The sequence below is a fragment of the Ranitomeya imitator genome, chromosome 2 (genome assembly GCF_032444005.1).
Source record: "Ranitomeya imitator isolate aRanImi1 chromosome 2, aRanImi1.pri, whole genome shotgun sequence".
Classification (NCBI taxonomy): Eukaryota; Metazoa; Chordata; class Amphibia; order Anura; family Dendrobatidae; genus Ranitomeya; species Ranitomeya imitator.
In genome coordinates, this window is record NC_091283.1 from 625,430,979 (window position 1) to 625,442,624 (window position 11,646).

Below are 11,646 nucleotides of genomic sequence, written 5' to 3' on the forward strand. Positions count from 1 at the left end.
CGTGATACTGATGCGGCACACGTATGAAACACAGGGCATCTCTGATACTGTTTTTTTCCAGTACCGTAAATATTAGGACATGTGAAGGAGGCCTAAGATGGATGACTGACTACCAGAAAGAGCTGAAAGAATGAGGGGGTGACCTCCTACTGTGACTATCTGCCAGGAAGAGATGAGTGACGAATAGACACCCTTACTGTCACTGACTTCTAGGGACAGCTGAGAGAGACGGCGGGACAACTGAGTGACCAGATGACAGGTCAATGATTGCTTAATGACCTAATGGCCAATAATGGTTGATGGCAGAAACAGTACTTTGGAGTATAAACCATTAAGAAAGAAAATCAGGGGCGGGATTATGGATGGCGGTGTTGGAGTTTCCTTTTTGGCTGGAGGAACATTGCATCTGTCCTATATCACACTGGCATAAAAAAGTATCAAGATTTAATAGTATTTTCATCACCATCATAAACAGAATATCAAATGCAACCCAAAGGATGTCCTATATACGACGGTCTACCCAACCATGGACCGCTTCCTGCCCCTCAGTCTGACTTCGTCCAGTTTTTTAATGACGGGGCTGGATTTCTTGGAGGCGACTGTGTAGCTTTGGAGCAGAGCTCTGAACATGTCCTCTGTCTGGGGGTGAGTGCTGAGGAAAGCCTTTTCCAAGACATAAAGGTCGACACCTTTATCTTCTGGGAGAGCAGAGATGAAGCTCAGGCCGAAATCGATCAGCACCAGGTTTAAGTCCGGATGTGGAGGCCGTAGGAGTATGTTCGAGGTGGTCAGGTCCCCATGGACGACATCCTCATCATGCATCCAGGCCAATATCTGACCAATCCTTTCTGCAAGGCTGTACAGGCTGCTGCCATGTTCTTGCGCTGTCATTATGAAGTCCCGAACAGTGACTGATCCTTCTATATCCTCCAGGTAGATGCAGTTAGAGACATAATCAACAAAATAAACCACAGGAGTGGCAATACCTGCCTTCCTGCACCTGAAGATTGAGCGCACCTCCTGGGCGGTCCGCCGGTGTGTCAGCTTCTGGTCCAGCGTAGGATGCCTGTAAGTCTTGGGGAAACGCTCCTTCACTACAGCCGCTTTCCCCAGGAAACTTCCCCGGTACACCCGAGCCTCAGCCCCCTGCTTCATGAGCTGCAGCCCCCCCAGGTACCGCCGAGTCTGCTCCCTGCTTATGCTGTCCGCACTGTTCTCCACAGCATTCATGGTAAAGGCTAACCCAGTCAGGATACATTCCTTTATGTTGGCCATAATTGGTCCTGTGGTGAGAAGCATTGGGTCAAACAATGGTAGAGATATACACAGCATGAAAAATGTATGTTCTACATACAAATGGCAGTCATGAACAATCTACCGGGACGGAAAGGCATCACTGCACTACAGGAGTCTAGTTACTTCCTGAAAATGGCCAGAGAGTGGTGAGGGGCTTCATTTACACATGAGGGTCATCCTACTTAGCATTGTCTAGAATTCCTTCAATCAGACATATCACATATCTAAAGGATACACCATAAATATTTGATAGATATGGGTCTTAAAAGGCAATATTATGTGCATAAGCCATAAAACATGGAAAGAATAAAATAGTGAAAAATAGAAGTATGTAAACTATTAATCTCATGGGACTCCTATAAGTAAACAGACAATCATTGGTCGACTGTCACAGTATAAAGGCTGGCCATACAAAAATATTGAAAACCATTGGCTCTACTGACAGCTATCTTCCTTACTCCCTACACAGCAACTCAGCTGAGCATTCCTGTATTCCCCATGGGGAGGGTAGATTTAGCCTCAGCCAGAATTACCAGTAGTCAGTTAGAACAGATCCAACTGCAATCCATTGACAAACAAGTTGTCCAGACTAAAAAAAAAAAAAAAAATTATTTCAACTGGATACATTTTTTTAACATTGAAAGCTAAATGGCCATCCATTTGAAACTGATCAATAAGGAAAAATGGATGGCCAGTTAACAGATCTGTTTTTCATAGACTTCAATGTTAAAAGACCAGATCCAGTTGAAATCAATTTTACTTAGCACAACTTTCTGACAATAGATTGCTGCTGGTTCCGTTCTACTGAAAGGCTCTGTTCACATGTACAGTAATCAAAGGCGATGTTCACATTTCCACCAACAATTTAACATAACTTAAGCATACAGCATCCAGCTCAAGCAAAAAATACTTCAACTGGTACCAGTTCTTGTGTGGTCTTTGTTCAGCCGATCGCCCAGGTCTGGACCTAGCACACACAAGAAATACTTCAGTTGCCACCATGCTGATCTCCCCACTATTTGTGGAGGAGCAGATCACAATCTATTGTTCCCCATCAGAGTGGCTGCACAAGAATTACTGACAACAGTCTAACAAGAAAGTGAATCAGAAAAGTCACAGCATCTATAATCCTGAACCTTTCAGAAACATTCCCACACGTGTTTATCCCACCAGCCTCCCACTTGCAGGGACAACTGCCCTTTAACATCACAGCACTGGTACAAGCTCCCTATGACAGTGTAAGGAAGAAGTATACTTACGAGATGGGACGTAGCAGATGCTCAGGTCTCACTGGATTCTTGGATCCTTGATCCTGGAAGTCCTTAGTCCTGGTGGTCTGTAGTTATGGAGGTCCTTAGTCCTGGGGCTCAGGTGAGATCAGTCACAGATTGCGATAGTTCTGAAATCTCAGGACTTTAGGTGACAGCTTTATCCCCTGACTCTCCAGGTTTTGGGGGGGGGGGATAGTGTTTGAATCCCGTGCTGTGATTGGTCAGTGCTCTGGGGGGCTCATGGTGTCAACTTCTTGTCACTTGCTATCCTGGAATTCTTTATCCTGGAATTCTTTATCTATTGGTATGCAATGGTATGCAATTGTTCCCAATGTTTTGAATACACTTGGTCCCCAGCTGGCTGCCTGTGTATTATCATGCAGACATGGTAGTAGCCCTACTTCAGCCCTGGTGGTGTGGGGAAGTGTGTAAAACAGGAATTCCCCCACTCCTGCATCCTCCCCTTACATGCCTGAGTGGCATTTGTCCTGTGTGTGGCACCCATGAGCCAAGTATGCCTAAATATGTAGAGAAGTGATGACATCCAGTCAGTTTTCTGTCATAGATACAGTTCTGGAGCAAATATGGGATTTCTCAGGTTATAGAAACATTCACTGACACATAATCCTCCAAAATTCACCTCACAACTCGTCATCTCCTCATTGCGTTTCACATGAGGAGATTTTTTTTACATTTTTTTTTTTTCTCAACATTTTTTTCCTCGAAATTTGAAAAATTATTGAAGGGTGGAAAAGTGCATGACTTTTTTAAAAAAAAGTTTTTGAAGAGTTTTACTTCAAAATCTATCGCAATCTCTTCTAAACCTCTTCAGAAAAAAAAATGTCTCTAAAAAATATTGTTTCTTGAAGCAACTCGCATTAAAAAAAAATCAGTGTGAACATAGCCTGAGAAATAGATGTATGTCCTAGAGTAGGTATAAAAAGTCATCAAGAAAAGTGAGACGATTTTTTTTTTTCACTTATCCATATACAATCCGTTTTTTTACCGCAGCGTCTATTAACCATTTACAGTTTCCTAAGGTACAGAATTGCAATATATCCCTAAATATCGGATGTTGCACTGTGGCTCGGTATGGCATCTGATTTTCGCCCCTATAGACCTGAACGGGCAAGTCTCATCCCATTTTTAGAATAAACTTGTGCATGCTGCCATGTTTTCACATTCAGAAAATAATCGCTCCTCTGCAGCGCCCTGTAGAATAACATTGGTCCGAGTGCTGTCTATTTTGTACTTGTGCTGTCCATTTTGTACTTGTGCTGTCCATTTTGTACTTGTGCTGTCCATTTTGTACTTGTGCTGTCCATTTTGTACTTGTGCTGTCTATTTTGTACTTGTGCTGTCCATTTTGTACTTGTGCTGTCCATTTTGTACTTGTGCTGTCCATTTTGTACTTGTGCTGTCCATTTTGTACTTGCGCTGTCCATTTTGTGCTTCTGCTGTCCATTTTGTACATACGATACGATACGATACACTTTATTAATCCCGTGGGAAATTATGGTATCACAGCAGCACAACTTACATCATAAGAATCATAAAATGAATTACTTAGTTGACATGACAGTTTGTTGACAGAAGAACATTATACATTAGAATAGGACATACTCAGCGGGTGAACTGAAAAGTAGGAGAAATAAAGTAGACAATCACCTTTATGATTTAACCCTAATGTTATTGTTGTACATACCCATAGCAGTTGGCACTAACGATTTCCTAAATTTTTCCTTCTTACACCTCAGGAGTATTAGCCGGTTACTGAAGGTGCTCTTCTGTCTCATGAATAGCTCATATAGTGGATGTGCATTATTGTTCATAATTGCCCTACACTTTCTCAGAGTTCTTCTCTCCACTACCTCCTCAAGAGAGTCCAGATTGCAGCCGACAGCAGAGCTTGCCTTTTTGATAAGCTTATTCAGCTTATTAGCATCAGAGGCCCGCACACTATTACCCCAGCATATGATTGCAAAAAAGATGGCACTTGCCACCACAGACTGGTAGAACATTTCTAACATTTTGCTGCACACATTAAAAGACCTCAGGTTCCTTAGGAAATACAGTCTTTGAGTGGCATCTCCAGTCCAGTTTGCTATCCAAATGGACCCCCAAATATTTATAACTCTCCACCTGCTCTACCTCCTGACCAGCAATAGTGATCGGTAAGCATTCCAACTTAATCCTGCTATAGTTGGCCACCAACTCCTTGTTTTTTTTTAACATTTAGTTGTAGATAGTTACCATTGCACCAATCCACGAAATTCGACACCACGCTTCCCCTAATACATCCCACAACCACGGAGTCATCCGAAAATTTTTGAAGGTGGCAAAGATCAGATTTATACTGAAAGTCAGATGTATACAGTTTGAATAGAAAGGGTTCAAGCACCGTTCCCTGGGGGTCACCTACACTGCTCAGTAATCTGCTTGACACAACTGCTCCCATCTGTACAAACTGTGGCCGATCTGATAGATAGTCAGTTATCCAATTTCTCATCCCCACCTCCACCTTCATATCAGTCATCTTTTTGTGTAGTAAAGGTGGCTGCAGGGAATTAAATGCACTCGAGAAATCAAAGAACATCGCTCGCACCGTGGTTCCGTCAATCTCCAGAAATGAATGTACACTATGTAACAGAGAAAGAATAGCATCGTTCACCCCCAATCTGTCAGTAAGCAAACTGAAGGGGATCAATAAAAGCGTTAACCCTCGGTCTTAAGTGAGCAAGAACTAATCTTTCCTAGGCCTTCATAGCATGAGATGTTAAGGCTACAGGACGATAGTCATTTAGGGTTGCAGGAGAAGAAGTCTTGGGTACCGGCACCAGACAGGAAGTTTTCCATAACACTGGTACCCTCTGTGTTTGTAGACTTCCAGTAAATAGGAGTGTAAAGATCGTACACAGCTGGTCTGCACAAACTTTAAGGACACGTGAGCGGAGTCCATCTGGTCTTGCTGCTTTACCAATGTTAAGTGACTTAAACTGCCTCCTCACATCATTTTCGGATACTGTAAAATTAGTCTGCTCCTCCTCCAATATCGATGTTGCAGAATTTGCACGCAATTCCCCTCCACTTCCAGTTGGCAGTACACATGTACTGCTAAGGCTACGTTCACATTAGCATTTTCCATTTTGCGTCGTGTTTGCGTCGGGCGACGCAGCGGCGACGCATGCGTCATGCGCCCCTATATTTAACATGGGGGACGCATGCGTTTTTTTTGCCGCAAGCGTCGGGCCAAGAAAACGCAACAAGTTGCATTTTTCTTGCGTCCAAATTTCGGCAAAAAACGACGCATGCGTCGCAAAACGCAGCGTTTTTGCGTGCGTTTTGGTGCGTTTTTATTTGCGTTGTGCGTTGCATCGCCGATGCAGCGGCGCTCAACGCAAATGTGAACGTAGCCTAAATCTATTGAAATACTCATTCATCTCATTAGCCTTGTCCAGTTTTCCTCCCCCCACCGTGTTCAGACCTTACCTTAAGCCCAGTCAGTGATTTCATTCCTGACCAAACCTCCCTGGTATTATTGTGGGACAGTTTCTTTTCAACTTTAATTCTGAAGGCTTACTGGGCCTCCTTTATTTTATACTTCAATTCATACTGTATCATTTTAATTTCCTCTTTGTCGCCTAATTTAAATGCCTTTTTTTTCCTGCTGAGCAAATGCTTCAATTCCTTTGTTATCCATGGCTTGTTTGCAAAACACCTAATCTTTTTAGCTGGCACCAGCATATCAGTGCAGAAGTTAATGTAGTCAGTCACTCTACCAACCACTTCATTAACATTTGTATACTCATCCATTATCCCAAGCAGCACATCCCAGTCTGTAAGGCTACGCTCACATTAGCGTTGCGCCGCTGTTGCGTCGGCGACGCAGCGGCGACGCAGCGGCGACGCGCCCCTATGTTTAACATAGGGGACGCGTGCGTTTTTTTGGTGGCGTTTTTCGCCACATGCGTCGTTTCCGACGCTAGCGTCGGACGCAAGAAAACGCTACATGTAGCATTTTCTGTGCGTCCGATTTTCGTCAAAAACGACGCACGCGTCGCAAAACGCGCGCGTTTTTGCGCGCGTTTGCGCGCGTTTTACCGTGCGTCGCGCGTTGCGTTGCCGACGCAGGGCGGCGCAACGCTAGTGTGAACCTAGCCTAAGATGAAAGCAATCCTGCAAAGCCAGTTCATTTGTTGGACTTAACTGATTTAATCATAGCAGGCTGTTTACTAACAATAATAATAATAATAATAATAATAATTTTTATTTATATAGCGCCAACATATTCCGCAGCGCTTTACAAATTATAGAGGGGACTTGTACATACAATAGACATTACAGCATAACAGAAATACAGTTCAAAACAGATACCAAGAGGAGTGAGGGCCCTGCTCGCAAGCTTACAAACTATGAGGAAAAGGGGAGACACAAGAGGTGGATGGTAACAATTGCTATAGTTATTCGGACCAGCCATAGTGTAAGGCTCGGGTGTTCATGTAAAGCTGCATGAACCAGTTAACTAAGTTTTTTTTTTTTTTTTTTTTTTATAGGCCACACAGGGATCGTTAGGTTAATGCATTGAGGCGGTAGGCCAGTCTGAACAAATGAGTTTTTAGGGCACGCTTAAAACTGTGGGGATTGGGGATTAATCGTATTATCCTAGGTAGTGCATTCCAAAGAATCGGCACAGCACGTGTAAAGTCTTGGAGACGGGAGTGGGAGGTTCTGATTATTGAGGATGCTAACCTGAGGTCATCAGCGGAGCGGAGGGCACGGGTAGGGTGGTAGACTGAGACCAGAGAGGAGATGTAGGGTGGTGCTGAGCCATGGAGTGCTTTGTGGATGAGGGTAGTAGTTTTGTACTGGATTCTTGAGTGGATGGGTAACCAGTGTAATGACTGGCACAAGGTAGAGGCATCGGTGTAACGGTTGGTGAGGAATATGATCCTGGCAGCAGCATTCAGGACAGATTGGAGCGGGGAGAGTTTGGTAAGAGGGAGGCCGATTAGTAGAGAGTTACAATAGTCCAGACGAGAATGAATAAGTGAAACAGTAAGAGTTTTTGCAGAGTCGAAAGTAAGAAAAGGGCGAATTCTAGAAATGTTTTTGAGATGCAGGTAAGAAGAGCGAGCCAGTGATCGGATGTGGGGGGTGAATGAAACGTTAGAATCAAGGATGACCCCAAGGCAGCGGGCATGTTGCTTTGGAGTAATGGTGGAACCGCAAACGGAGATGGCAATGTCAGGCAAAGGTAGGTTAGTAGAGGGAGAAAACACGAGGAGTTCAGTTTTTGACAGGTTTAGTTTCAGATAGAGGGAGGACATGATGCTAGAGACAGCGGTAAGACAATCACTGGTGTTTTCTAATAAGGCAGGCGTGAGATCAGGAGAAGAAGTGTATAATTGGGTGTCGTCAGCATAGAGATGGTACTGGAAGCCAAATCTACTGATTGTTTGTCCAATAGGGGCAGTATACAAAGAGAAGAGGAGGGGGCCTAGGACTGATCCTTGATGAACCCCAACAGTAAGGGGAAGGTGAGAGGAGGAGGAACCAGCAAAACATACAGTGAAGGATCGGTCAGAGAGATAGGAGGAGAACCAGGAGAGAACGGTGTCCTTGAGGCCGATGGAGCGGAGCATAGTGAGGAGGAGCTGATGATCCACAGTATCAAATGCTGCAGAGAGATCCAAGAGAATTAGCATGGAGTAGTGACCATTAGATTTAGCTGTTAGTAGGTCATTAGAGACTTTAGTGAGGGCAGTTTCAGTAGAGTGTAAAGAGCAACAGGTTGGTAGACTGGTGACAATAGTATAAGATTGTGATCAGATTTCCCCAAGGGCGGCAGGGTAGACAATGAATAAGCATTCTTGACATTCGCATAGAGTAAAGGTACCTTCACATTTAGCGACGCTGCAGAGATCCAGACAACGATCCCGATCCCTGCAGCGTCGCTGTTTGGTCGCTGGAGAGCTGTCACACAGACAGCTCTCCAGCGACCAACGATGCCGGTCCCCTGGTAACCAGGGTAAACATCGGGTTACTAAGCGCAGGGCCGCGCTTAGTAACCCAATGTTTACCCTGGTTACCAGCGTAAAAGTAAAAAAAAACACACGTCATACTAAAGGTACCGTCACACTAGACGATATCGCTAGCGATCCGTGACGTTGCAGCGTCCTGGCTAGCGATATCGTCCAGTGTGACAGGCAGCAGCGATCAGGCCCCTGCTGTGATATCGCTGGTCGGGGCAGAAAGGCCAGAACTTTGTTTCGTCGCTGGCTCTCCCGCTGACATCGCTGAATCAGCGTGTGTGACGCCGATTCAGCGATGTCTTCGCTGGTAACCAGGGTAAACATTGGGTTACTAAGCGCGGGGCCGCGCTTAGTAACCCGATGTTTACCCTGGTTAAAGTAAAAAAAAACCCACTACATACTTACCTACCGCTGTCTGTCCCCGGCGCTGTGCTTCTCTGTTCTGGCTGTGAGCGCCGGGCAGCCGGAAAGCACAGCGGTGACGTCACCGCTCTGCTTTCCGGCCGCTGTGCTCACAGCCAGAGCAGAGAAGCACAGCGCCGGAGGACAGACAGCGGAATGTAAGTATGTAGTGTTTGTTTTTTTTCACTTTTACGCTGGTAACCAGGGTAAACATCGGGTTACTAAGCGCGGCCCTGCGCTTAGCAACCCGATGTTTACCCTGGTTACCAGTGAAGACATCGCTGAATCGGCGTCACACACACCGATTCAGCGATGTCTGCAGGGAGTCCAGCGACGAAACAAAGTTCTGGCCTTCTAGCTCCGACCAGCGATGTCACAGCAGGATCCAGATCGCTGCTGCGTGCCAAACTGAACAATATCGCTAGCCAGGACGCTGCAACGTCACGGATCGCTAGCGATATCGTTCAGTGTAAAGGTACCTTAAGTCCAAAATAATGTGCTGTCCATTTTGTACTTGGACTGAAAATACGGTCGTGTGAACAAGTCCTTGTAGGAATAAAATAATAAATGGATATTTCTCCATCTATACAAACATTTAAGGTACCTTCACACTAGACGATATCGCTAGCGATCCGTGACGTTGCAGCGTCCTGGCTAGCGATATCGTCCAGTGTGACAGGCATCAGCGATCAGGCCCCTGCTGTGCTGTCGCTGGTCGGGGAATAAAGTCCAGAACTTTATTTGGTTGCTGGACTCCCCGCAGACATCGCTGAATCGGCGTGTGTGACACCGATTCAGCGATGTCTTTGCTGGTAACCAGGGTAAACATCGGGTAACTAGGCGCAGGGCCGCGCTTAGTAACCCGATGTTTACCCTGGTTACCATCGTTAAAGTAAAAAAACAAACAGTACATACTTACCTACAGCTGTCTGTCCTCCAGCGCTGTGCTCTGCACTCCTCCTGTACTGTCTGTGAGCGTCGGTCAGCCGGAAAGCAGAGCGGTGACGTCACCGCTCTGCTTTCCGGCCGCTGTGCTCACACAGACCGTACAGGAGGAGAGCAGAGCACAGCGCTGGAGGACAGACAGCTGTAGGTAAATATGTACTGTTTGTTTTTTTTTACTTTTAGGATGGTAACCAGGGTAAACATCGGGTAACTAAGCACGGCCCTGCGCTTAGTTACCCGATGTTTACCCTGGTTACCGGCATCGTTGGTCGCTGGAGAGCTGTCTGTGTGACAGCTCTCCAGCGACCAAACAGCGACGCTGCAGCGATCCGGATCGTTGTCGGTATCGCTGCAGCGTCGCTAAATGTGAAGGGGCCTTTACTGGTGCTAAGGACTAATGATGGCATATTTTATATTTGTAATATACTTGATTCTCCCAAAATGTCTCCATTACACTTTTCCAGGGATCTAGCGTTTGCTCAGGTTATCATCGGTTACAAATAGAAATGATACGTGCCTGATGAAATCACTGTAGTGAAAAAACACTGCTTTTCTGTGATGTCAGCCATTTTGACAAAAAACGAAAATGTAGGACAGCATTCAATAAATTGATGCAAATTTCAGTGATGCGATATTGTGGATTCAGAAAGTCTTTTTATTATTTTGAACTTATCACAAACGAAGGTATAACTGGCGCCATTACTAGTTAATGTGAAAGGATAATAAAATGTTTAAAAAAATAAATAAAAAAAAGTGACAAAATGTTCCCATCTCGGCCAGCTTTCCTACATACAGGAGTGCTCGTTCATTCAAGCCCTCCTATGTTCTCTTTGTTTCCCTTTCTCTCCAATAAAATGTGTCATACTTTGTTTCTCACTACAATAACTTGTCAAAAAGACTTAATTTCTTGCATTTGAGCGTGCACTTGTGTATTAGTCAAAACTGGAAATGGATCCTAAAATGAGCCAAAATATAAACCAATGAACTATATATTTCCTATATCAGCTATACATTACACCTTTTCAATAATGGATTTAAATTGATCACATACAGACTTATAGCATTGTTTTTTACCCCCTAATTTTCCTTTTTTGTTTTCGCTTGTTTTTCCATTTCTTTAATTAACCCCTTCATGACCCAGCCTATTTTGACCTTAATGACCTGGCCGTTTTTTGCAATTCTGACCAGTGTCCCTTTATGAGGTAATAACTCAGGAACGCTTCAATGGATCCTAGCGGTTCTGAGATTGTTTTTTCGTGATATATTGGGCTTCATGTTAGGCCTGTTTCACACGTCAGTGTCTCCGGTACGTGAGGTGACAGTTTCCTCACGTACCGGAGACACTGACACACGTAGACACATAAAAATCACTGCATCTGTTCAGATGTCAGTGATTTTTTTGCGGACCGTGTCTCCGTGTTTGGCCGTGTGCCAAACACGGAGACATGTCAGTGTTCGTGGGAGCGCACGTATTACACGGACCCATTAAAGTCAATGGGTCCGTGTAAAACACGTACCGCACACGGACGTTGTCCGTGTGCAGTCCGTGTGCCATGCAGGGGACAGCGCTACATTAAGCGCTGTCCCCCCCACTGGTGCTGAAGCCGCGATCCATATCTTCCCTGCAGCAGCATTTGCTGCAGGGAAGATATGAATAATACTGTTTAAAATAAAGATCTATCTTCCCCTCGCCCTCCCAC

The 11,646-nt window shown here is 44.9% G+C and overlaps 1 pseudogene; it reads right to left on the reverse strand.

Annotated features, from left to right (window-relative positions):
• Nucleotides 1-427: 427 nt before the first annotated feature.
• Nucleotides 428-1,275, reverse strand: LOC138667892 (EKC/KEOPS complex subunit Tp53rkb pseudogene; annotated as a pseudogene).
• Nucleotides 1,276-11,646: the final 10,371 nt, after the last annotated feature.